This window comes from Rhinolophus hipposideros (genome assembly GCF_964194185.1).
Source record: "Rhinolophus hipposideros genome assembly, chromosome: 1".
Lineage (NCBI taxonomy): Eukaryota > Metazoa > Chordata > Mammalia > Chiroptera > Rhinolophidae > Rhinolophus > Rhinolophus hipposideros.
Genome location: NC_138047.1, coordinates 36,652,542 through 36,680,342, shown reverse-complemented (window position 1 = coordinate 36,680,342; position 27,801 = coordinate 36,652,542). Strand labels below are relative to the sequence as shown.

The 27,801-nt window shown below is 39.2% G+C and overlaps 1 protein-coding gene across 16 annotated transcripts in view; it reads right to left on the bottom strand.

The window, feature by feature from the left end:
• The window catches only part of RBM47 (RNA binding motif protein 47), a 147,884-nt gene that overhangs the window by 62,840 nt on the left and 57,243 nt on the right, over nucleotides 1-27,801 (bottom strand). For 2 of the 16 annotated variants that reach the window (XM_081054936.1, XM_081054941.1), the window contains exon 3: nucleotides 25,599-25,688. The exons of 7 other annotated variants lie outside the window; for them this stretch is intronic. The gene's annotated coding sequence lies outside the window, so the exon portion shown is untranslated. Of the gene's footprint in view, nucleotides 1-13,099; nucleotides 13,182-25,598; nucleotides 25,689-27,801 lie in introns of those variants that run through there. 7 more of the 16 variants (XM_081054927.1, XM_081054929.1, XM_081054938.1 and 4 more) reach the window with 5 other exon arrangements.

The window sequence follows — 27,801 nt, the reverse complement described above, 5'->3', positions numbered from 1 at the left end:
CACAAATAAGGAGGAAGGACTGCAATGCAAAAATTAGGGGGAGAGTCTACCTCAAACAGAAAAACAAACCCCATAGCCATTAAAAAATAATCAAAGAGAATGAAATTTAAGATCCACAGCATACAGATCTTACACATTAACAAGAAAGCCTTTCGATTCCAAATATTCATTTATTTAAATTTTCAGATGCATGGAAATAGCATGGAGAAGTTTCCCTACATCAGAAATGCAACTGCTACCATCAACAAAATGAAAAGGCAACCAACTGAAGGGGAGAAAATGTTTGCAAATCATATATTTACTAAGGTGTTAATACCCCAAAATACAAAAAACTCTATTAAAAAACAAACAAACAACCTGATTTAGAAATGGGCAGAGGATCTAAATAGACATTTTTCCAAAGACATACAGATGGCCAACAGGTACATATAATGTTCAACATCACTAATTATCAGGGAAATGTAAATCAAAACCACAATGAGATATCACCTCACACTTGTTAGAACAGCTATTATCAAAAAGACAAGAAATAACAAATGTTAGAAAGGATGTGAAGAAAAGGTAACCATTATACACTGTTGGTGTGAATGTATACTGGTGCAGCCACTATGGAAAACAGTATGGAGGTTCCTTAAAACATTAAAAAGAGCTACCATATGGTACAGCAATTCCACTTCTGGGTATTTATCCAAAGAAAACTAAAACACTAATTCGAAAAGATACATGTACCCCTATGTTCACTGCATCATTATTCACAATAGCCAAGATATGGAAGTAACCTAGGTGTCCACCAACAGACAAATGCATAAAGATGTGGAATACTACTCAGTCATAAAAAGAAGGAAATCTTGCCATTTGCGACAACATGGATGGACCTAGAGGGTATTGTGTTAAGTGAGATACATCAGACAGAGAAAGACAAATACCACGATTTCACTTATATGTGGAATCTAAAAAACAAAACAAAATACTACTCAGATACAGAGAACGGATTGGTGGTTATCAGAGGGGATTGGGGAATGGACGAAATGAGTGAAGGAAGTCAATTATATGGTGACAGATGGACAAGACTTATTGTGGTGATCACTTTGCAGTGTATACAAAGATCAGATTAGTATGTTGTATTGAAAATAATGTTACATCCCAATTTTACCTCAATTTAAAAAAAAAAAACTTCAGTTTATTTACTCTTTTCTTCCTAAAAACTCTATGAGGAAGCAGTTACAACTTCAGAACCGTATCTTATTTAATCATTTCCTGTCACTGTTCCCCAAGCACACTAAATCTTTATTATAGTAGATAGCACATTGTGTTTACTGGTTCTAGACACATCAGTACCCATGGACATAATGTTCTTGATTTTGTTTCCATGCATTCATTCATTCATTCATCCATTGACTAGATTGTGCTTTGTCCAACTGGAGGTACATAATGCATCAGCAATATTAACAAACACTTTATAGCTGGAGAAGACCATCTAGTGCTCCTATATAAGAAATACCTTGAAGACCAAAAGATATGTCCTATTCCCATCTGTGTCTTCAAAGCTTAGCACAAAGGTGAGAAATGGCTGATGACTGAACCACACCTTAGAGGTCATCTACCTCAGCTCCTCATTTCCTGGTGGTGACTGGATTATTTCAAAAGGTAACAAAGCTACTAGTTAGGGGTAGGGCTGGGACTGAAGGTCAGATTCCTGTCTCCCAATCCAAAGTTCACATAAAATTCATTTTTTGATTGACGCCAAATCAACTAACAACTCAAGGGGCAGTGTGATAGTTATTTCCTTTTAGCCGACTAATGTCTTTAGGACCAAGTCTCTTTAAAGCTCCAATTTATTGATGAAACACTGTGTTTTCATGGGCAAGGGAGCTGTTCCAGTTAGCTGAAGTTTTAAATATCATGATAATGAAGATTATAATTAATTATGCTGTATGTTAATATTCTAGTTAAAAGCTTTATTTTGAAAATGTGTCTGTAACCCTAGGTATTTATCTAAGAGAAATAAAAACATGCTCACAAATTCTTATACAAGAATGTTTATAGCAGTGATATTTATAATAGCCTACAACTCGAAACACCTTAGTCATCTATCAATAGGAGGATGGATAAACTGTGATAGAGTCAGACAGTGGAATACTGCTCAGTAACATTAGGAAATGAGTTACTGATACATGCAACACCATGGCTCACTAGCTTATTAGCATAAAACATTATTGTGAGTAAAAGGAGTCTTACACAGAAAAGCACATACTGAGTGAATTCCATTTATATGAAATGCTAAAACAGGAAAAGGTAATACACGGTGGGAAAAAATTCACATCGGTGGTTGACTGAGAAGGGAGGGTGTAGGGATAGGGACTGACTTGGAGGGAGCATGAAAAGAACTTTCTGGGGGTGATTGTGATGCTTTTTATCACGATGGGGGTTTTGGTCACAAAATAGCATACCTTTGTTAAAGCTCAGTAAATGTACGCCTAAGATTTGTGCATTTCCTTATATGCAAATATTATCTTTAAAAAAACTATAAACAAATATTGAACTTTAATAAATGAAGTGTTTCAGGGGAAGGGTCCCAATGTTCAGCACTTTATTTTGAAAGGCATCAAAAAATATGATGAACTTGTGGGTAGAGAAATGGATTGGTGGGCAGATATATGACAAAGCAAGTATGGCACAATAAATGTTAATGGCAAAATCTAGGTTTGGGATACGTGAGCGTTCACTGCAAAATTCAAATTTGCTATGTGTTTGAAATTATAATAATAAAATGTTGGTGAAAACGACACATAAAACAAGCGTTCTCTAGGGGCCTTGTTCAGAGCTTTAATGAAGAAATCAACTGTACAAAGAAATTATTAAGACAAATGGGGAAAGTGTATATGAACTAGGTATGAGATGATAACAAGGCACGACTGTTAATTTTGTTAGGTATGATCCTAACAGATACATAAAAATATCTTCATATTTTTAAAGATGCATGTTAAAATACTAGAAATAAAAATAATATGTCTTTGATTTGCTTTAAAAATTATAAACAAATGAGGGAGGAGGGAATGATGCCACACTGCAGGAAATGTGCGTACAAGATCAGCTGATGGCTTCGTTTATCATGAAGAGTGAAACGAACACAGGGAAACACTCCCAGTCTTAATTTGAGCACAATCTGCACTTGAACTTGATCACTGCAACTTGAGGCCACATCTAACGTAAAAACATGAAGATAAAGGTTATAATGAAGGTTGTATGACAAAAAAAGATGTGGAAAGCAGAAAGAAGGATGAAACGTAAAACAGATCTAGGTTCTGCTGCTTTTAGTTCTAACCTCAGGGTTGAGAGATGCACAGCTCATATTTCATACTGTCAGATCCTGAAAACAAGTATCTAGATCAGTGTTAACAGAATTTGCTGTGATGAGGGAAACACTTTATATCTGCACTGTCCGATAGTTTCCACTAAGCAAGTGCAACTGAGCGTTTAAAAGGTGCCTAGTGCAAACAATGAACTAAATGATTTACTTCATTTTAATTCATTAAATTGAAATAGTGTATTGCATGTGCCTAGCGGCTACCATATTGGACAGCACAGGTTTAGCTAGATTCATAGGGTAGGTCCTGGACAAAAGAACAGAGATTTGGGGCAGAGTTAGATCAGTCTTAGAAATGTTGTATCACTCTGGTGTAGTACAAGGAACTAATCTAATCAGCGCGCTTTTTATTTAATGGCATTATTAAAAATTCTGGTCACCATTTCCAAGATTTAATAAAGGCTCAGATGACAGTCAAATGAAACTCAGTAGCTCAAGTGATGTTTTTTTCGGTCTTTTAGTTCTTCCTTTCCAGAGGCATAATTCCCTTCCTGATGCCAACATCAAGTACCCACAAAACCACCTCCACCAACCACATACTCACCTCCACCACAAGCCCAGCATACATACGTACTCTTCCACCCCTCTCCTGCTTACTTCAGTTCAAAAGTTTCCATCCATGTAGTCTTAAACGCTAACGGGGTCTACAGCAACCCTGCCCCCCCACCTGGATTCTGGCCATTCAGCTCATCAGAAAGAATGTACACAAAGGTCAAGTCTGGGCATTTGTAACTGTTTTTGATATAAGTTTGACGCAGGTTTGCCTGCCTACCTTCTTGGGTGGGGATGCCACGTTGGACAAATTACTTGCTGTATTGTAACCATGTTGACATATTTCCCACCGCATATTTGTTTGATGTGTCTTTGTTGCTGTGTTCAGAAAAAGGAGTAGAGAACCTCATTCGATGAATTGAGGGGAAGTCAAGCATGAAGAAGGAAGTGGACTGGACTCCCTGAGTGTTGTTGAGAAATGTGTTCCCCAGGTAAGATGGTATTTTCCCCATCTCTCTGGTGGGGAGGAGGAAGAGGGTCGGGGAGAGAGGTTAACGACTGCATGTGTTTAATCAGTCAGTGTTCAATGATACAGCACTTGAAAACAGTTGAATTTGTTTAGCTTGAACAGATAATACCGGTGACTAAAATCTGACATTTATATCTTCTTCTTTCCTTCCTTGTTTCTAAAACAAGAACTACAAAGACTTGAAATCAGAACCTGATGCTGAGAGGGCAGAATAAATGTAATAGAAGTATGATGAGTCTGCACTGGACAGGGGAAGCCTCTCTGCAAGGTGGTCTCAAAGTAGGAGAAGGCTAGATAGAGGTGGGGTTTGGGGAGATTTCTGTGGTGCTGATAGGCAGCAGCAGGTGACAGGAATTGGGAGAAGGATTACTCAGGACAAATGAATTGCGAGTTTGTTTTGGGGGAGGGAGGAGTGGCGGGGGAGCCATGGGCACAAGCAATGTCAGTCCTGGACATTCTGAACAAACTCAGAATCCAAGGGCTTGAAAAGTCCTACTAGCAGCATATAACGGGAAGGTCAATAAAACCCCCATGGCCACTGCTTCCTGCTGTCCTTCACCTTGGACAGTGTTTACTGTCATTATCTTGTAGATTTGCTGGCAGGAGACTTTGAATTTCAGTAATTACTTTTAGAAATAACATTTTTATATGCTTCCTTTGATGATACAAGAAATCCATGTTCACCGTGGAAAACAAAGAAAGGCCTAAAAGGGGGAGAAGGAATACACATTCATTCTCATTCTCTCATTCTCTCTCATAGCTAGACAATCTCTTATTAAAGGCCATAGGGAAGAAAGAGGAGATGAAATGGAAATTCAGATAATTAACTAGAAAATTGTACATCCTCTGATCATGGGTGGGGATTTGGGTGTTCTGATTGTCCAGAGGTGTTCTTCTATTTTGCATTATTTCTTTCCAACAGAATCCCATTAGTGTGATGACTGGGTTAAGCATTTCTAAGGTTCTTGACGTATATTTCCAAACTGTTTCCTGCTAGGTCATAGCAATTTGTGTGGCCATCAGACACATATGACTAAACTAAATTGCTTCATGGCAGGGAAATGGTAACCTCACTGTTGTTTTGATTTGCAGGTTATTTGTGATGTTAACTTTCTTCCTTATGTTATACATCAGTAGTTCTCTTTTGTGAATTAGACTGTTTCTTTCTACTTTTTTTCTGTTGTTTTCCCTATGAGATTCTATGATAAGATCTTAGTTAATGGAATAATGAAGTAATAGAATACTGGATTACTTCTTTGAATTGAAAAACTTCTCCCCATCAAAAACTATCACCGTTAGCTTAATTTGTTCACATTCCACTCAAATTCTTTACTTTCGTCACAATTTTTATGTGGCGGAGAAACAGGTCATTTACAAGATATCTGCAAATAGAAGGTTATTTACCAAAGAAGTGCTTAAGGAGGACCAAGGACTTTCAACTTCTGAAGGCAAATTATAAAAATGAAAAAAAACAAAAAGATTGTTTGTTGCTTTTTACTTTTCAGAATAAGAACAAGATTTCTGGGCCGGCCCAGTGGCTCAGGCAGTTGGAACTCCATGCTCCTAACTCCGAAGGCTGCCAGTTTAATTCCCACATGGGCCAGTGGGCTCTCAACCACAAGGTTGCCAGTTCAACTCCTCGAGTCCCACAAAGGATGGTGGGCAGCGCCCCCTGCAACTAAAGATTGAACACGGCACCTTGAGCTGAGCTGCGGCTGAGCTCGTGGGTGGCTCAGCTGGTTGGAGCACGTCCTCTCAACCACAAGGTTGCCAGTTCGACTCCCGCAAGGGATGGTGGGCTGTGCCCCCTGCAACTAGAAACGGCAACTGGACCTGGAGCTGAGCTGCACCCTCCACAACTAAGACTGAAAGGACAACTTGAAGGGGAACAGCACCCTCCACAACTAAGATTGAAAGGACAACAACTTGACTTGGAAAAAAGTCCTGGAAATACACACTGTTCCCCAATAAAGTCCTGGAAAAAAAAAAAAAAAGAACAAAATTTCCTTAATTTTTCTTATTGCAAACATAAAGAGGGGCTGGACTATAAACTTCATAAACCAGGACCTTTTGATATTTAATTTCTCTGTATTATAACAATACACTATCCAAATCAATGTTATTTCCTAGAATAAAAAACTTGTCATTGTGCAAACAACAGAATACTCCTAAGCAACATATGTAAGGGTTCTACAGACGAGATAACAGCTAAAAGCATGAAGAAGTTTCTCTAAGCCACAGAACTAGTTAAGGGGAAGACCCAGTAATGGATCAATTCCTTGATTACTGGTTGAGTGTTCTTTCCACAGCACGCCCACTCCCTCAGAGCCTGATAGTTTTTTCTATGGAATTCTATTTCAACTTAAAATTCCAGTTAAAATACTTACCTATCATTTTATGTGGCAAATAAAGCCTTCATCATATTATAAATGGGGTTATATTTAATCATTTGTGTGTGTGTGTGTGTGTGTGTGTAGATGCCCATACGTTTTACACCTTCATTATATGATCTTACTTTCTCTGACATATCTATTATTAAACAACAGCAGGGACTGCACACGTGAACTACTCTAATATTTTTTATTAAAAAAATGAAAGAGTAGGCATTTCTTATGGCTTTGCAATAGGAAGCCATGCTATGAGAAAAGCAGAATGAAAGCCTTTGTTTCTACTCAGAGTCCTAGTTTGCGTTTGTGATTGACACACAGATGGCACTTTCTTCAACAATGGCTAATTTAAATGTGGAGCTTTCACAATCTTGAAAGACAAAAAAGTCACACATGACAGTGCTCAATCTTTTGAATTCACTATTAAGGTAAGAGTCCATTTCCGTTCACATATGCAAACTTTTTTCCAGGAAATCCTGTTCAAAGGGAATGTAAACTAAGCTCTATTGGATGCCCATGACAGGCCAGATACTTTCAATACTGCACATAATCTCAATTAATCCTAACAGTAACAGCGACAGATTGGTAAATTGTGGAAAAAGTAAGTGGCATTTGGAGGAAGCTTCTTTATTTCAGCCCTCTCATATACAAAATGGGTATATTTTACACCTCAGAATTTTAAAAAATAAAAAATGGTCATAAAAATTACTTGAGAAAGTATTTTTTAAAGTATTGCAATACAAGATATTGTTCCTGGGGTTGTCCATAAAGTTAAAAAGAGTCAAATCACCTATGTGCTGAAAGCTTTCAAGTGTCCCATATAAAAAGGGCTTTCTATTAATTGTGACAATAATAAAGCTTTGAAACCAAGAATCTGGGTATCGCTTGCTCTTTCTGTAAGTGACTAAAAATGTTTGAGATGCTATCTGGGTATTTTCTTGTCTTCCACTGGGCAAAGGGTGGGCTAACCAGCTTATCTTCAGCCTCGATGAAATGATGAGACCACAGTGACGTGCCTTATGATATTAATGCAAAGTTAAAAACAACTTCTTTCATTCCCAACTAGAAAAAAATCTAAAAAGTACATGCTCCCTTTTGTTATTCCAAATGAAGGACATCATGAGAACTCTCTGGTAACTTTTGAAGAATGGATTATTTGTGAATGCATACTATTTGTAGGATGAAAAATCGAAGAAGGTAGTAATGAAAAGGAAATTTAGAAACTTTGTTCATCTATGAGATATTCAGTTGAGTCAGACTTTGATACCCACTGGGTCAGCATGCAGAGCCTTCTGTGAGTTAGAATTTAAAGCACTTCAAACCCCACTTTGAAAAATGTGACCTGTGCCTCCCGGAAAATTTCTCAGCAATTCTGATTTGAAATTCACCTACCTGTCTTACGGCGATTGACTATTTCTTTACACATAGACATTAAAATCTGATCTTTAAAAAGAAAAACCTCAAGAGTTGCTAAATACAGATTTTACGATATACCACGTGCATCTGAAAATAAATTATGCAAAAGCAAAAAACTATATTCATAAAGAAAGATGAGAATAAAAAAATACACAAGAGAGCCTTCTTTTCAGAACAAAACAAACTTTGAAGGGAAAGAGAGAGAGAGAAATGACCTAAAAAATGTCAGGTCAATGGCCGGCTTTCCGACAGGAGATACACATGTCTGCACTACTGTATAAAAGCCGAGACTTCGTTAATGAGGTGGCACAGCCTCAACAGCCATCTGGCATCATCTCTGCCAGGACCGGATTGCTCTCTGCGGTAACTAACAACTTGTGTGTTTAGTTCAGCCCAACTGTGAAGTCATGAATCTTTTCTTAGGCTCAGTTTCCTCATCTGCAAAAAAAACACTGGCAGTTGCCTCCAGGGGCAATGTTTCCAGTTAATAAACAGCCCATACAGAACATTTAGCAAATACACTCCCAGAAACAGATTCCTCTCCTTTCACCCTTTCAGGTGATAACATTTCCATCCCACCCTTGATGAGATCATTTAACGTTAAAGAGCTGGTGCACACAGGGAATGATTTTCAGCTCATAGTCACGTTTTTAATTTCCCAGGTTTATTAAATTGTGGTCTATTCTTACAAAGGAATATTATGCAGCAATGAAAAAATAAATCACAGCCACATGAAACAATGTGGATGAATGTCCGAGACACAATGTTGAGTGAAAGAAGCCACACCAAAAGATTCCATTTTTATGAAGTTCAAGAATGGACAAAGCTAATCGATGGTAATAGGAGTCAGAATAGTGGTCACCTGAGGGTGTGTGTGTGTGTGTGTGTGTGTGTGTGTGTGTGTAACAAGGAGTAGCGGCACAAGGGAGCCTTCTGAGACACTGAAAATGTTCTGTACCTTGACATGAGTGGTGGTTACAGGTGCGTGTGTATATATATAAAATATATGCATACATACATGAAAATTCATCAAGCTGTATATGCAAGAATTGTGCATTTTACTGCTTTTATATCTCTACAGTGTTTAAAATAGTATTTTTTCAAAGTACTTATTTGATTTAATCTTATGACATGGAAGTTTTTCTCTTACGCATTCTTCCAGTCTCTTTTACATTTACATGAGTGAGAAATGTATTCATTGGTACCTCACAACTGTAGGAATAAAGAATTTCTCGGCGGATCAAATATATGGTGAAGGAAGGAGAACCGACTCTGGGTGGTGAACACACAATGGGATATATAGATGATGTAATACAGAATTGTACACCTGAAATCTATGTAACTTTACTGACAATTGTCACCCCAATAAACTTTAATTAAAAAAAAGAAAAAGGATTTCTCATATATAAAATTTCCAAATAATTTAACCATTTTACTTAAAACAGACACTATTGAATGCATTCTTCTTTGCGAACCAAGGTTTCCTTAGAAACTTACATGGTCAAGCTGGACTGAGATGGAGTGAAGCCTTCAGGGACCGTTACTTCTATGCTGGATGATACCTTGTTTCCCCAAAAATAAGACCTAGCTGGACAATCAGCTCTAATGCGTCTTTTGGAGCAAAAATTAATATAAGACCCGGTATTATATTGTATCATATCATATCATATATTATACCTGATATATTATATTTTACCCGGTCTTAAATAAGACCAAGTCATATATTAATTTTTGCCTCAAAAGATGCATTAGAGCTGATTGTCCGACTAGGTCTTAATTTCGGGGAAACACGGTAGTAGTTTTTGCCCCTTCCCTGTTATCTGGGGCTATTTTTCACTGTTGTATGCCTGCCTCTAACCATCCAGTCCTTCTCATTTGCTTTCTTTCATTCATTTATTCACTTATTTGGTACATATTGTTTGAATGCCTAGTATGCACTAAGCATTGGAGATATAGTGATGAATGAGACACTCAGGATCCATGACCTAAGGAAACGTACTACATTTTAGCAGAGGCAGTCAGTAGAAAACAATGTGACGACTATCTTAAAGGTGGAAGTACTGGACCTAATTTAGGGTGCTTGGGAAGGTTACCTTGAAGAAGTGACATTTAATAACTGAGAGATGAGAGAACCTAGCCCACAGTCAGACCTAAGTATTTACTGAATGAATGAATCGTACACGAATGAATGATCATTAGCCAACAAGGAAGAGTTCTGATTTACTGTTTACTGAGAAACCAGGAATTTTATAGAAAGATGTCTAAACCAAGAGTCAACAGGCACCCTAATGGACTTAATGGCGTTAATTTTGACTACTGTGAGCACTGTTTTTTGCCTTTAAGACTTTAGGTTACTAGACAAGTTAAGGATTTTTAGACATTGCTCAGCTAACCCATACATATTTGGTTTTTATTTCATCCTACCAAAACAAAGCCAGCCCAAAATAGCCCAAGATTTTATGATGATTCCTCCATTTTGCCTGCATATTGTGTTTCCCCAAAAATAAGACCTAGCTGAACCATCAGCTCTAATGCATCTTTTGGAGTAAAAATTAATATAAGACCCAGTCTTATTTTACTGTAAGACCAGGTATAATATAATATAACATAACATAAAAACATAACATAACATATCATAACACCAGGTCTTATTTTGCTATAATATTATATTATATAAGACCCGGTCTTATATTAATTTTTGCTCCAAAAGATGCATTAGAGCTGATTGTCCGGCTAGATCTTATTTTCAGGTAAACATGGTAGTTCTTACCCCAAACTCACATGTATATGACTTTTCTGGCACAGCCATCAAAATCACCTTGAAAGGCTGTCACCCATCCATGTCTTTGTACGACAGCTCTGTCCAAGCCAAAACTGCCCTGACTCTTTGTGTATTATCGCATGTTGAAAACTACCACCTAATTTGGTGCCCATTATTGTCCCCAGAGAGTTCACCTTCATGACATATTACAAATTGGGAACTAGTAGTCTAAAAGACAGAGGAACAGATGCCAATAACCTTTGTAGAAAGGCTACATGCCTTACAAAACCAATCTGACATATAAGTATTATTACCATATCACATGTAACAGCGGCAAAGTTTTAAATGCCAGAGATACGGGCCCAGGGATTCAAGGCTTAATTTGATGTATAAACGACTTCATCCATCCACAAACTATCGTGAAACTGTAAGAACCCCTAACAGGAGGTACACATGCAGCTTTTGGTCATCTCGGTTTCTTACAATTCCATATAGATCTTTGAGACTTGAAATATGAAAAAGCTAAACAAAGAAATGGCATTGAATAAGGATCTTCCCAGTGAAATAAAGGGAAATGAGGAATAAAAGTACTGGCAATGGTTTATTTTTAGACTTTTTTCCAGTCTTTCTGTTCCTCTGATAAACTTTCAAACTTAAAACGTCATCAATCTCCTTTAGAGACAGTGGAATTAAGGCATGAGCTCCTTCACTGGCCAGCGTCTATTTTTTGGATTTATGTGGTATCACAGCATGTCAAAAGTTTGACAGACTCTTGAGCAATCTAAGTGCATCTGGGGGACAGACAAGTAGAGAACAAGTCTTCTTACCTGTTTCAGAATCTTAGAGGTAGGAAAAAGTTCATTAACTTGTAGAAAGCAACAAAAATTTTCAGAGGTCAGGGTAGTGAAATAAACTCATTTTTCTGACACGCATATGCAAATAATCAAATCTGCTGTCTCTCAGCTACACTGGTGTCTTTTGACCTCCAGTTGGTTAGATTTAGTCCTATTTGCCTAAATACACAAAGCCACAATGAAGTTTTTCCCATGAAGGAAGTTTCCTCTAATTTTAAAACAATCATTTCTTCCAGCCATTTTGCAATACCTGGGAACTTGTCAGAAGAAAAACGGTTGGCTTCTTACTGCCAGTGTCACTGGGCAGGAATGTACCAAAATCACATTCTTTCATAACATCAATGGGTTCTTAAACTTTACTACTGTCTTCATACTTACATCTCCTGCCCTGAGACACAGGAAAAAAGCCAGATTCCATGTTTGTTATGCTGCATATATTATACTGCAGTTCCTTTCCCCAACAACTGACCATTACAGAAATATTTCATAGCTATTCTTTTTCTAGATCTTTGTATGTGCTGTTTGGGTTTTAGTCACTAATAATGTGGTCTAGGATATCATTACTACAATTCACTAAATGTAAACATTTGATGAAGGCTCTAGTTTTACAGTATATGCTCATGTTGTTGTTTTTTTACAGCAAAACAAGCTAGAATATAAACATTTAATATTCCCAAGAAGTATTGTCATTAGTTTCTCCAAAACTATCTATGACCAGCGTCTAATGTCATTCCTAGTGACTATGTTATAAAAACACAGATTTGAGGATCTAAAGCAGTCTTTCAAGCCAACCTTTAATTTATCTAGTCGAAATTTAACAGAAAGGTGGGGGGGGCAGGGGGAGTTTAAAAGTATTTTCATGAAACCGGAACCACCATTTAGCAAAAGCTTTTAATGGAATGAGTCACGGGGCATACTGAAGTGCAAATCACAAGGTTACACGTCGCCTCCTAGAAACACCACACCTGGTTCTGAATTCTTTGCTAAAGCAAATGCTAATGTCTGATTCCAAACGCTAACGTCTGATTCAGACCACTGGAAAACTTCAAGCACAGGTAGATTTTTACCTCACACCATGAATGTATGTCTCTCTAGTAAAACTGAAAACAACATTTGACTGAAACCGAAGATTATCATTATCCGGGGACTCAGAGCCACTGAAAAATACAGTTTGCAAAGAAATTACTTTTGCCCCTTCCCTCCCCTCATGATCCCTACCCCTTCAGTAGAAGGGGACGCGTATGTAATGTAAAATTTTAAACATTTCTAAATACTAAAGTATGAAACAAGTACCTGGCAAACACCTGGAGCTCTCTGTTTCCACCGCTCGTTCTCTCCTCCCACACTCTGGCAACGGAATGCCCTTCAAAACCATGGCTCAGTGCTTTTGGTAAATGTTTTACAAGACACTAAACAGCCTGTGTCCCACCCTCAGAGCAAACACCATTGAGAGAACACAATATAATGGTTGCAAAGATAGTGTGTGATGTACAATAATGCAAATGAATAGGCGGGCTCTATTTCCACACTTCCCCTTAGGGAGAAAAAAAAAATCCCAAACTTTCGAGGGGTGGGGGTGGGCAATCAGGAAGAGCTTGCAGAAGTAAACCTTGACACTCGAAGCAGTAGAGTTGTGTGTGTGTGTGTGGTTTTTTTCCCCTTAAAGCAGCCTTATGATAAGCTCATTGTCCTAATCCCCCAGCAAGTCTTGGCTTGCTAAACTGAAAAAGTGTCAAAGGCGAGAGTTAATAAAGGGTAGATAGAGTTCACCAGTGAGTCTGTAGACACAGTAGTAACTGTACATTTACCATATATTTCTATGTATCAGAGCAAATGCAGTTCAGAAAAGCTTTACAAAAAAAGCCTTCCACAATAAACAAAATGTACTCCCCATTTTCCCTATCCCTCAAGTAAATTCACAGTTAAAAACCAACTCTGTTCCAAACCAGAAGTTTTGCATTCCATTCAAGTTAACAATTACAACTGGAGGATAACAGAAACTTGCTGGCACCGAATTATTAGCATACCCAGAATGTCAGGTGCCTCTTGGTACCACCAGGGTTAACAAAATAAAGAGAGTGGGGCGGCCGGTTGGCTCAGTTGGTTAGAATGCAGTGCTCATAACACCAAGGTCATCAGTTCGATTCCCACATGGGCCAGTGAGCTGTGACCTCCACAACTAGACAGAAAATGACTTGACTTAGTTGATGGGTCCTAGAAAAACACACTGTTCCTCAATATTCCCCAATAAAAATTAAAATAAATAAATAAATAAAAATAAAATAAAAAAGAGAGAGGGTGCCCAGGGACTTTCTGTTTGGTTTTACAAAAACTATATATGGAGATTGATTGCTAGAGTCCAGAGCCCATGTGGGCAGCACACACCTACTGTGTTTCCCCAAAAATAAGGCCTAGCTGGACAACCAGCTCTGAGTCTTTTGGAGCAAAAATTAATATAAGACCGATCTTATGTAATATAAGACCGGATTAAGACCCTGTCTTATGTAATATAAGACCGGGTCTAATATAATATAAGACTGGATCTTATATTAATTTTTTGCTACAAAAGATGCATTAGAGCTGATTATATAACTAGGCCTTATTTTCAGGGAAACACGGTACCTACTCTTGGAACTCTGAGTAGGACAGCCTGAGAAAGGAGAAAATAGAATTATTTAGCAACAGTCAAACCTACTCGCTAAAAAGAGACCAAGGCCACCTAGAGAATAATTGACTTTGGCTTCAGACTCACACACCAGGCCAAGTTAGGCAAGTAAGAAAACCCTTTTATTGTCCCCACCCCCTACTAGGGAAGATATCCCAAAGAACTGATAACTCTCCTAATCTGAGAGCCTAGAAAATGGCACAGAGCAGTTCTTCACATTTTCAAAACATTGTAAGGGTTGTTTGTGAATTTTCTTTGGTCCCCCTTACCTTATGTAGATAGGTTCCATCTATTTTCAGTTTCCTCATTTACAGATGCCTCAGGTTGTGCTGTGACTCAGGGCAATTGACTTCACATCATTTTAGTCTGATTGACTAATCTGCCTTGGGTGGGATCCTAAATGATCCATTTATCTGCCTCTCAGGGTGTGGTGAAGGGGCCTCCCGGGCCTACAGCCCAGGCAGCCATCTCTTTTGCTTTCACATTTTCCTCTTGCCTTCTAACCTGCTTTCTAAAGTTTTGTCCTGGCCTCCCTTTTTTTCTCCGTTTCTTCCTTTTCCCCCTTCCTTTCTTCCTTGCTTTTTTGCCTCACTTCCCTGAGAGATGATGGGGATGTGGTAAAGAGCAATCTTTTTCATCATCTTAGTTCTTCTATTATTTTATACAACATGTCAAACAACCCGGGGAGGGAGCTAAGACAGATGTTCTTATTGTATTGATTCCACCAAAGTGAGACCTGAGATCCAGAAAGATTCAACCACTGGCCCCAGGTCACTGGTGATGCTGACGAGACTGGGGCTGAAGCTCAGCTTTCCCGACAGGCCAGGGTCCTGCTACCACTCAAACATTGAGCCACTCCCTCAAATGCATGTCTTTTTCAGGGCCCTACAGTGCCCACCTGGTCTAATCGATTCTCCCCAATTGTGGCATCTTTTCCTCTCGGATGGCTCTTCTCATCTTCCTTCCACCCTCTGGGCTGGTTCAACTCTTATCCTGCTTTTAGGGTCTATCTCACTTGACCCCTATAACTCACCTCCGGGCTACTGCTGTCCTTGTGTGCTTTCTTTAGGCAAACCCAATAGGAACACATTCCTATTTCCTAAGTGACAAACCTGCATGACTGGGGACAATTATCACTTCCTAGGAGTCTTTCCTTATTAGCACCTCACTTGCGTCGCATATTTGTGTGTCATTCAACATCAACTGCTGTCTAGGCCACCAGAGCACCCACTTGTTATACCGCTTAGCATGGAGCCCAGTACTTATGGTTAAGGAACATATATGAATTTTGGTCCCCACAAAAATGTGAAGACATAGTAGTATAATCTAAAGCAGTGCCTCGATGGAGCACACTCCAGCTATAAGTGGAGGCTTGAGACCTTACATTTTGATGTAGTTGCTTTGCTTTGGTTTGTTTTTATTCAAGAAGATGAGAAAAGTGGGTTATAAAGACAAGACAGCAAAGAAGCCAACTTTCAAGTCATACCATGAAAGGAGCATTATTTATTAAATGTCAACAATGACCAGGTACTGGACATGTGGCATGGCATCTCATTTCATCTGACTGAGAAGGAAATAGGTTGAGAGAGGCTGCCCATGGCTGCCTGGCTGAGAGCAGAACCGGTCCCAATCGGAGCCCTTGCCCTTTGCCCGAGCTGCGCTCCCCTGCCTGCCCCAAGCACGCTGCAGCATGTTCACTCTAGGGACCAGTTGCCCAAATCAAGAGCCACCTACGTGTTCTCTGCCGCTCTGTGCTCAGAACCTGTTTGGCCCTGTTCTTCTACTCGACTCCTTTTCCTTGGCCTCCCTGCCACCTTTCCTCCACCTTTTCTTCTTGCCCCCCCAAAATAATCTGTCCCATTCACTTTAAAGTCTATCAACAAAATCTATTAATAGGTGGTAGGGATTCCCCCATTTCAGGGAAGGCTCTATATTCATTTCTTCTATAAATCTGGTTATAAATCTGATGTTTGGCTTTAAACACTGTAGGCGGTGTTAAAATTCCCTGTGTTACGTACAGCACTTGGTGTGCTGGTGTATTTAAATAGGATATCTCATGCTGCTCAGAGACTAAATCCTATGGCCCCAAGAAAGAACTGTGCCTCCTACACAATATAAATGTTTTGTAATAGCATTTTCCCACATCTACTCATATGATTCTAATTTGAATTTTTGCTCTATTGTTTTGCGTATGGCAGTGTACAAGTATACCCCTGGGACTTTCAGTTCCAGAGCTCTGACTGGGCAGAATAACCAGCCCATGGAGAGTGCTGCTGTTACCCTGGGCCTATTCAGAGTTTCTGTCAGTTGTAGGGACCTACTTCTAGCTTGGATAGCCTTGAGTCTAGCATAAATCTGACCTGCAGTATGGTTCCAGATTCTGAAAGGGGTTTTGATCTCCCTTGGACACGAGGAGATAGGAGAAGAGGAAGCAGCAGGAAGTGAAGATTTTATTTGGAGCTGCTAAGTCTCCCAGAATCTGCCAAAGGCTTCGGCACGCCCTGAATCACTCAAGCCCCTTCAGTTCTCTGGAGGGAGCTTCAGAGAGCCTCACGTGTGGCCTCAGAAACCGCTCATCACCCACTCCAGCCTAAATCCAGAACCTAAGCAAGGTCCCAGCAGCCCTTGATGTTTTTCCCAATTGCCCAAGAAAGGAGAGGCTGGAACAGGAGAGAGGAACACATGACCTATCTACACTGTCCAATCTGTCACTGGGACATCATCCACTAGACCAGCAGTTCTCTAAGTGAGGTCCAGGGACCCCCTGGGGGACCCTAAGACTCTTTCAGAGGTCTGCAAGGCCATAACTACTATATTAGAATAATAATTCTAATATTTTTGCCTTTTTCACTGCACTGACATTTGCACTAATGATGAAAAGGCAATAGTGGGTCAACACTGATACCTCAGCACACAACTGTACCCGTAATCATAGCATTTTTCATCACCACACACTCAAAGGTTTTCTTTTGTGTTTTTAAGAGCCAGTTTTCCTTAAGAACGTAGTTGAGGAAGCAGGAAAACATTAATTTTCGTATATCTTGATTCTTGAATATATATCTTTTTAATATTCTGTGTGGTGAAATGGGAAGTATGCATAAATCAGTCTTGCTGCATACCAAATTATGACGATAATCTCAAGGAAAATCATTTGTGTGATTGTTTGAGTTACAGAGTGAAATACAGGTACTTTTGTCACAGAACACCATTTTTACTTGAATGACAGACAAACTATGGTGATTCAGACTTATGTGCCGGTCATATCAAAGAACACAACTGATAGTATCTGTTTCCAATGATAAAATTGAAGCTTTCGAGCAAAAGTTAAAATTGTGGAGAACTTGCACTCACCACCATGAGCTTGACAGCCTGCTAATGATTAAAGTCTTTTCTGATGAGATTAGTTGTAATACTAACAAATGTGATTTTTTAATATTGTATAATGAAATGTGTCAGTATGTAGAAAATCAGCACAACTCAGTAAACCAATATTTTCCAAATGACCAATTCATTATGTTACAGAATCATGCATGGGCAAAAGATCCATTCAACGTACAAAATAAACCCGTGGATTTTAATGTAATAGAGTATGAAAAGTTCATTGCTATGGTTTCAGATTCCACAGTGTAAATAACCTTTAAGAAGCTATCTCATGTAGAGTTTGATTTTCGTATCAAAAAAGAATGTTCAAAATTATCTGAAAAGGCTGCTTTAAATACTCCTCCCTTCTACAACTGTATGCCTTTGTGAAGCTAAATTTTCTTTATATACGTTGATGAAAATAGCATCTCTCAACAGATTGAAGGCAAAGCAAATATAAAAATGCTGACTTCTAGCTAGCCAGTCATTGAAGAAATTTGGGGAAAAAATTGCAAAATATAAATGATGCACTCTTCTCACCATTTACTTTGTTTGGAAATACAATTTTCCCCCTCATAAAGATATTATTTATTTTAACATAAGATTTTACCATTGTTACTTTTGAAGGAATTAATAAATATTTTTAATTTTTTAGTTTGAATTTCTAATGTGGTAAATAGCAACAGATACAACGTACATAAAAGAGAGCACTCCGGGTTCCTCAATAATTTTTAAGAATGTGAAGACAGGGTTGCCAGATTTAGCAAAGAAAAATGCAAGGCACCCAGTTAAATTTGAATTTCAGATAGACAACAAATGACATTTTAGTGTAAGTATCCATACAATATTTGGGGCATACTTATACTAAAAAAATTACTTACTGTTTATCTGAAGTTTATATCTAATTGAACATCCTTTATTTTATTTTCTTGATAAGATGTGCTGAGCCCAAAATGTCTGAGAAGCATTGCACTAGACCATACCCCATGTGCTGAAATACTAATTACAATATTTATTAAGCACCCACATTGTACCAGACTCAGTACTAAATTCCTTACATACATTACCTCTTCAGTCATCTCCAAATCCTATGTGGCAAGTACTACCATAACCCCTATTTTACAAATGAGGAAGCAGAAACCTAAAGAAGTTAAGTGAAGCTAATTATGGGTAGAAGGCAAGACTGGAACACACCTGCTCAGACCAAAATCCTTGTAACTATTAGGCTTACACTGAACTCTGAATAATGGAGATTCCCAAAGGTGACAGGTTTTTCTGCATATTTGCATCTCAAATTTTACTAAATCAATTTCTATTGCTTGTCTTCTCTCTCTGTCTCACAGCTGTGTGTTCTGCTATCAAAACAATGGTGAAAACCAAGGTTGTCAGTACAGTGAGCCAAAGAATTCTAGCCAAAACTGGCCATCAGCCTTTTGACTTGGAGCCGACTTTCCTAATGGATACTTCTCTGAGCATGACAACAGCATTGTTTTGTAAATTTGGATTTTTATTAAACGAGGCACCCTGGATTATACTAAGGGCAGTTGTCTATACAGAAGCAAAGGGTGATGAAAAAAAGAGTTGCAAAAAATCTTTGCAAACTTTGAAAAATAGCCTAGGAGAGAATGGGACAAGGGGAAGAGGAAAAAAGGGTAGATCACAGAAGAAATGATGCCCCCTGAAGTATTAATTATGGAAGAGGTGCATTTTAGAAACTAAGACATGGTGAGAGACTAGAGAGGAGGCCTAGGTAAAAAGGGGTTTGGGGGAAAGCCAAATGCCCAGACACATGGCCATGGAGCACCCAAAGGAAAAGGAAAAGAGTCATTCTTTACTTTTAAAACTGTCAACTTAGCAGTTCACCTTAGGCCCATCTGGCAGGGCTACCGTCTCAGTTCAGACCTTAGCCCAGCCCTGCCCTAATGGATGGGGTCTGCCTCTCCAGTTCAGCCTCTTTATCTGCCCACTCAATGGACATCCCTCAAGTGCTGAACGGAGCATCTGCAAAAAGGAAAGAAAGGAAGAATTAAGTGAGATGCAAGCCTGGGCTCCCTCCTTAGATAAACTTAGGAGGCCAAGGATTCTCACAGCTCTCGACCTTCAAGGGGCCGTCAGAATTTATTCTTGTGAATGCTTACTCATCAAATTTCCAAAGTCAAGACCAGAACACACAGACTCTGGGTCCAAGGACTCACTTGCCACCATCAAAACAGAGTCAAGGGCCCTGCCTGCTTCAGATATAAAAGTGATGGAGCCAAGTTGCTGTCCTATTCCCCACCAGGCCGCTGCGTTTCCCTATCTTCAGCCTTCTCTAATGCACAGTAACATGCAGTTTTATTTCACTATGTTTGAGCCACAGGCGCTGACGACATTTCATAAAGCAATTGTCCTGGAAAAGTGGTTGGATCTGTACATGAAGGTCACTAGTCATTAGTCAGAGCCAAATAGTATTTTAGGCTTTGCAGGCCATACAGTTTCTGCTACATATCGTTCCTTCTTTTTCTTTTTGTACAATCCTTAAGAATGTAAAAACCATTCTTAGCTACATATAAAACATACAAAAACAGACAGCGGAGTGGGCCATAGTTTGCTGATCCCTCACTTAGAGCAATGGCAAGAAGTGGGCAGTATCGACTGGTGACTTCTGCATACAGTTTGGCTGAATATAGTGTCAAAACATTAGGTGTTACATCACCTTCTCACTGACAAAGGCAACCTAATTTTCCATCACACTTCCCCAAGTCTGACATTCTCTACTTATGGAGTCATGTCACCTTTGCCACAATCCTCTTCAAAGAATTTAGCTGTAGATCTGGCAGAGAATGAAACCCTCAAATAATAGTCATATATTTGGGAAATTAGATAAATGAGATTTAAAATAAGCTAGAATATTTTTAACCTGCTAGTTTTTATTCTGAGTGTGTGTTTACATGTGTGTACATTTTTGTTTAAAAGTAAACATTCCATATGTATCACAAAATTCCAAGTCTGGAAAACGTCCTCTGATATAGCCTAGTTTATAACTGTTTCCACTTGAGGAAACTATGACCTACTTCGATTAAATGAGATATGCCGAGTCACATACTAATTGGCCGAAGAAAAGCTGGAGCTAGAAACTTGGTTTCTTCATTTCCAAATTAGTTCTCTTTCTACTACTCTACTTAATAGAACATTGCCAAATTAGTAACAAAAATTCAATTGAGCAAATACTTATAAAGTATAGCCAATTAGCTCAGTTAGTTACAGTGTGGTGCTTTTAACAACAAGGTTGCTGGTTTGATCCCCAAATGGGTCACTGTGAGCTGCGCCCTCCACAACTAGCCTAAAACAACTACTGGACTTGGAGCTGATGAGTCCTGGGAAAACACACTTAAAAAAAAAAAATTTTTTTTTTTAAGTATTTCCAATGTGCCCAGCACTGGCTGGGTGCTCTAGAAATACAAAAGAAGTGTCAGAGAGGATTCTTGCCCATAAAAAGCTTTTGGTGCCACTGAGAAAACAAGGCACACACACAAAACAAATACATTCTACCTGGCATTGTTATGTAACTATTTGGCTAAAACAGGGCTAATGCAATTTCTGTAATGACAGAAACATTCTCTATCTTTGCTGTTCAATATGGTGGCCAGTAGCCACATGTGGTTATTGAGCTCTTGAAATGTGGGTAGTGCAACTAAGAAGTGAAATTTTAACTGTATTTAATTTTAATTAATCTAAATTCAAATAGCCACATGTGGCTGCCATATTGGACATCACAGGTCTGAAATAATGGTTATGGGACTGAATGGAAAATATGTAACAGTTAGCCATTTCTCCCTTTTGTGCCTGCGGCAGAAACCAGTACTGACCACAGAACTCTTTCCTCTGAGCACATATGTGCTCTCAGGAGTCTCCATGCAACATATTTTTTTTTTTACATGGATACTTTTCACTTTATTTTACTTTTTCTTAGCCATTGCAGAGTATATTGAATTGAGAATGTTGTACAAAATCCCTGTGTGAGAAACGCAATGTGTCGATCTGGCTAGTGGGGGCTGGCCAGTTTGAAGCAAGCAGGCCTGAAGGGGCTGGGAAATTCAAATGATGATTAGCGTATCAAATATTCAAAAAACCCTCATTTCCCAAACCAGCTCCTCGGATGCTTGTCTCGAACAGGGCATGCAACATATTTTCAATGGCCTGGACCTGATATATAACATGAAATCTATTTGCTATCCTGGATACAGATAAAAGGTGACAAAAGTGAACTGGAGGAGGAAGTACTTGAGTTGAACCCAGAAAAATAACGTTTGCACAAGTAAAGAGGAAAGGACAGAGTGTGGGGCTCTGCATGTAGAGAACAGCATGAGCAAAGGAACTAGATCGAGTTCTCCAGGTTCTGTGAAGGGAGGATGCTGGCAGGCAGGCGGGGAGGATTGTGATGGGTGTGGTAGAGATAAAGGGGCAGGCAAGAGGGTGGGTCTAGATTAAGGAGACCTTTGGATTCCAGGAGTTTGGACTTCTCTCAAGAGCAATAAAAGACCCTGGAGATTTAAGCAGAAAAAGAACTAAAGAAAAACATGTTTTAGGAAGGCAAATCTGATAGGAGCCACAGAATGGGCTGCATAATGGATTTATACATTCAGAGGCCAGGAAGAAGGCTATTCCACGAATGGTTTTCGGTTTTCCTTTAGGAAAGTAATACTTTTTAAATAATATGTATAAATCACAGAAAAGCAAATATAAAGTAAAAATTAAAACTAGACCTCTACTATTCAAATTCAACCACTGTTGGCATTTTGATGTGGTTTCTTCCAGGTATTTTTTCCCTCTTTCCTTAGCTATTGCAATAATTCAGGAATCAAGTTAGGACAAGGACAGGAAGGTGGTGGTGTGAATAAGAGGAGAGGCTGAAAAAGACACGTTGAAGTAAGGCAGCAGGGCCGAGACGCAAGACCATGAGCGTCAAGGGACCGGAGTTCTAGCCCTGCCTACTCCAATGGGTCTCCTCTCAGCCCCAAGACTTGGTTTCCTCATTTTAGAGTCAAGGCACTGGTCCAGATCAACCTCTTAACCTCTTCCTAATGCGGTCAGACGATATTTTTGAGACATTCCGAAAGCCCCACAGACCTAAAGTGAAACTAAGACATGTGTATATGTATATCCGTGTGTATTTTAAGTGAACAGCACATATACATACATAGCAGGGGTTGTCGTAAGACAAAAATATGCCCTTGATCTTCAAGCTATAGCAACAGCATACAGCCTGCTGCAATCTACAGGATTTTAGGTATAAAGTAATTCAATCTTATAGTCTGAGCAGTGTTGTGGGGAGATGTGTAGATGTAGTTCCCAGGATACGTAATGGGTGGTGTAAACAGGGAATCCATTCTCAGATAGGACGCTGCACCTACCAGTGACAGCGTCTTCCAAAGAGCCAAAGGTTTTTAAGGCCCAATCCATCCTCTCAGACCATAAAAAACCAAAACCACAAATAGCTGCTAGAGAATTGAAATTATGCTCTCAGAGAAAAAAAAAAGCAATACATAGCCCGTCACCAAATTAATAAGCAAAAGTGAAAAGCAGCGGTTGTCCACAAGGGACATACAGGAGGTTCAGTTATAGAGTTTTCAAAAAGTACTGATGATTGGGCTATTCCTCAGACCATTTAAATCAGAATCTCAGTGGATGGGGTCTGTGCATTGGTATTTTTTTTTAAGTACTCAAAATGACTGAAACTTGAAGCATAAGCCAATGTCCCAGAGCAAGAACAGCCACCCTTGTGAAGAGGTGCAGCCAGTTCTTTAGTGAGGGGAAACTGGAGGGCAACCCAGAACTCACCGTGACACTTTATAATTGGCATATTAAACTATACATGGTTTCTACTTCAGAGGGCAGGCTCTGTTATTTTCAATACATCCCTTGGTCCTTTGCACTGAACCGTGCCTTAGAGAACTCCTGGGGACTTGGAGAACATAATTTGTGTTCTCTAGCAGCTAGTAGTTAAAAAGTGTAGACTCTGGCCTCAGACTGATGTAGGTGTGTGTGCCAGCTTTGCCATGCACTAACTGTGCAACCTTGTGCTACTTACACGTTCTCTTTCATACCTCAGTTTCCTTATTTGCCTAAACACCTTCTTTATGGGATTATTGGAGGAGTTAAATAAGGCCATACAAGTGAAAAAGATAATGCAAATAAAAGACTTTTTTTGGCCTGGCACATAGTAAGGACACAATAAATGTTATCATTTATTTTCATCATTACCTATAGGGTTCCTTCTAACTTCAACACTTCATGATTTTAAGAATCACTTGGTGACTGCACAAATGGAAATGAACAAAATCAGTAGGTCCTGACATACCTAGATTTAAAGGCCTGGTTTGTGTTCAGCCCCCTTTCACTCCAGTTCGAGTCCTCAATAAACACTCCATTCATTCCTTAAGATGTCCCTTGTATTTTCCTAGCCTTGCTCTTAGTTTCAGAAAGACCTCACTTATTTCGCAGACACAGAATGTCTGTCATTCTTGACGGAAGCAATGTGGTTGTTCTGCTACTGTTATTTCTTTTTTTTTTTAACTTTTTTTTGAGGGGTGGACTATTCGGGAACACTGTTTCTCCAGGGCCCATCAGCTCCAAGTCGTCCTTCATTCTAGTTGTGAAGCGCGCAGCTCAGCTCCAAGTCTGGTTGTCATTTTCAATCTTTAGTTGCAGGGGGCACAGCCCACCATCCCATGTAAGAATTGAACTGTCAACTTTGTTGTTGAGAGCTCACGCTCCAACCAACTGAGCCATCCCTCCGGCCGCCCCATGTTACTGTTATTTCTTGGCAGTACAGATACCCTTGAGTACGGCTAAAGGGAATATCAGACATTCTACTCCTGTCTGCCCTTGTTGCAGCAACTGCTGACACGTGGGGCAACCTGTTTGAACCAACGCACGGCCTTGGATGAGGCCCCAACTCAGCATAACTTTGATGCATTATCTAATGACTGGTTGGAAGACCTTGTTCTTGGAAACCTCAGGGCTGACATTTGAGTGTTGCCCATGAAATTTGCCTAAAGGTTCAATGCTGACATTAGCCACAGATTTGAGTCTCATAACCTTGAAGCATTCTCCTTGCTTTCCATGGCACCAAATACCCTTCTACAAAGCGTGATGCTATCACTGAGCTATTGTCTGCCAAAAGACACACACATTGTGTTGATGCCCATAGCTTTCTTTTTCCTTATCCACAGCGGGAACAAACCTCTTCCTTTTAGGAAGACAGTCTTCCTTTTGTAGGCAAACATCTACTTGTCAGACATAATGTTATTGGTGGAGTCACGGCTCACATCCACGGCTCTCCTTTTTCAGTTTTGAAAATGGATTAGCTTGTTTTGCAAGTAGCAAGTCATCGAGGAGCAGGTTGCCAAAGGAACCACAAGCTCTGTGAAACTTTTGACCATGTGAATGAAATAATTTTAAAAAGGAAACAAAGGGATTAGCCACAAACTCCCTGCGAAAACCTGTTATTCCCTATGAAAACCAGTTTTCCCAAGCGTATGTTCACGTGGGTCCAGAAAACCACCTCGGGGATCAACTTAGTCACAGGAATGACTTCTTACAAAGTCACTGGTTGACTGTATCCACAACGGGCTAAGCATGGGATGGGCTAAATTACTCTGACACCGTCTTTTTGGAAAGTTCTTCAGCTTATGTCACTGTGGTAATTACACATGGATCATTATAAACTACAAAGGACTTCAGGGTTACTTGTGCATAAGTTCTCCACACCACCAGACTCCATACCTGAAGTAGCACTGTTGTCGAACTGGATCAGCGATCAGAAAAAAGCAAAAGCTCCAGACAAGAGGGTGATGAGTTTACTCTCTGGTAAATCTGGATACAGATGATAAAAGGGATCCATCAACTTCTGCATTTTTAAAAGTCCCATTGACTATTTGAGTTATGATGTTACTTTTCTCTAATTCACTCCTGTTTTATTGTTAGTATTTCTTCTGAACTAAATGCTTAAACTTTCATTCTTAAATTCTTCTGGGGCAAAGAGCATGTCTGAATCATTGTTGTATCCCTATGTACCTGCCCCAGTTATCTTTCATATGAGGGTTCTTTGTGGGTTTATTTGAGTCAAATTAAAATATGGGCCTTTAGTAATAAGATATGTGACACCAAATAAATAGTAAGAATTAATATGTGATGGAAAAACACCTCTTCTACATTCAGGTGAAAAAGCAGAAAAAACCTGCCTTTGTATGAAAAAATTAAAAAACCAACCAAACTAACCCTGCCTTTGGGGATTGCCTTCAGCATTCTGGTGCCATTTTGTGACAGGTCCCTATTAGTGGCTGACTAAACAAAAGAGAATCTATTTCATCTCACTTGCTTGACCTTTGTGTGTTTGTTCCTCAGGAAGTTTCCTTCATGTGGACCATACGAGTTATGCAACTGTAAAAATCTTACCTTAAGACCTATTTGAGTTACAGTCTGCCTTCCTGGAAATAAAAAAATATGGGAAGGTCATTTTCTAAAAGGTGTACCTTACGGTAAATTTTAGGGATTTGGGGGAAATTTGTTTCTAAGAGATGTGTGACTTCACTAAATGGCAACTACAATTCAGAAACGTGAAGAGCCATTTTACCACAGAAAACAAGGTTTTAAGTAGCCTATATCTTTCTCCTTTTCAAAAGCAACTTGCATTTTCAACTGGTAGGTAAAACAATATCCACTTCTTAATTAACTTACTTGGAATGGACATCTAGGCTATGATGAGTAGGAAAAGGTCAGCATTCAAAATGTTTTACTATTTTATTTCAAGTTTCCATCAGGAACTCCATGGTTTTCTTATCCCCTTCGCCTTTCCTACGCATCTCCACCACCTGACTTCTGATGTTTTTATCTTGATGGAGGAGCACAGACGTCATGTGGCATGAGAAAAATCACATAATGATCTAGACGTTAACTTTTTAAAAGGACTGGCCAAAGAGGTCACCAAAAGTTCAGATTTCTTTCTATCAATCATAGCCAGTGATTCCCTTTCCTTCCATATGGGGAAAACAGACCAATCTTATCTCAGACTGAGGGCAATATCTCCAAAAAAATTTTTTTAGACCTGTTAAAAAGATCTATCTAGCTCTGATAGCCCCTACACTCAAGAGACCTCTCAAAATATAACCACATCAAATTCACTCATGATTGAGAAATCAGCAAGCTGGAGATGGCCAATTCAATGGAATTGGGGTTCCGTGTGTATGTGTGTTTGTGTGAATTTCTGAATCTGTCAGTTTAGTTACAATCAAAGTGCCTTAGCTCAGCAATACTTTTGATAGAAAATCTCAACAGAGAACACTAAAATGTGAAGCCTGAGGCTCATAATGATCCCAAAGTGGAAGCCGGGTTACATAGCTGGCTTCTGTGTGTTTTATTTAAACTATCTATTTTTTTTAAATCTGGCCTTTGGGTGGGGGGAATCAGGCCAACGGTGACCCTTCCCTGATGCCACTAAGAAAGCAGAGAAAAAGAAAAGAACTTATTTGCTGATGAAAACAATCTCTTACTAGAAGCTGATTGCCTCTGTGGGAAGTAGGTGAGGGAAATTAAGAACATAGATTTGGAGAGAATTCAAAGGACTGGCAGGAAAACAGGACTTGGGATCCAGCCCTTGGATATAACACTGAAAGAGAAGGAAGAATTTATGTCTGAACCACAAAAATGAAAACTCTTGATCATCAGTTTGAAATCAATCTCTAAGATTGTTCCAGAAATTTGACTAAGTCCTTACAAAAGACATTTGTTCATAAGAAGCCACTCTCCTCCAACCCCTTCCTCCATTAGGTTCATACTTATTCTTTGAACCTGACACTCTCACCTGTTGAGATCCTTACAAAGGCAATTTCTCAATTGGTACAGTCACTACCACCTGCCCCCAATTTCCCTCTGCCTAGAAAACCATTTCTTCTTTAAATCTCAGTTAAAACACCATTTAAATTCCAAG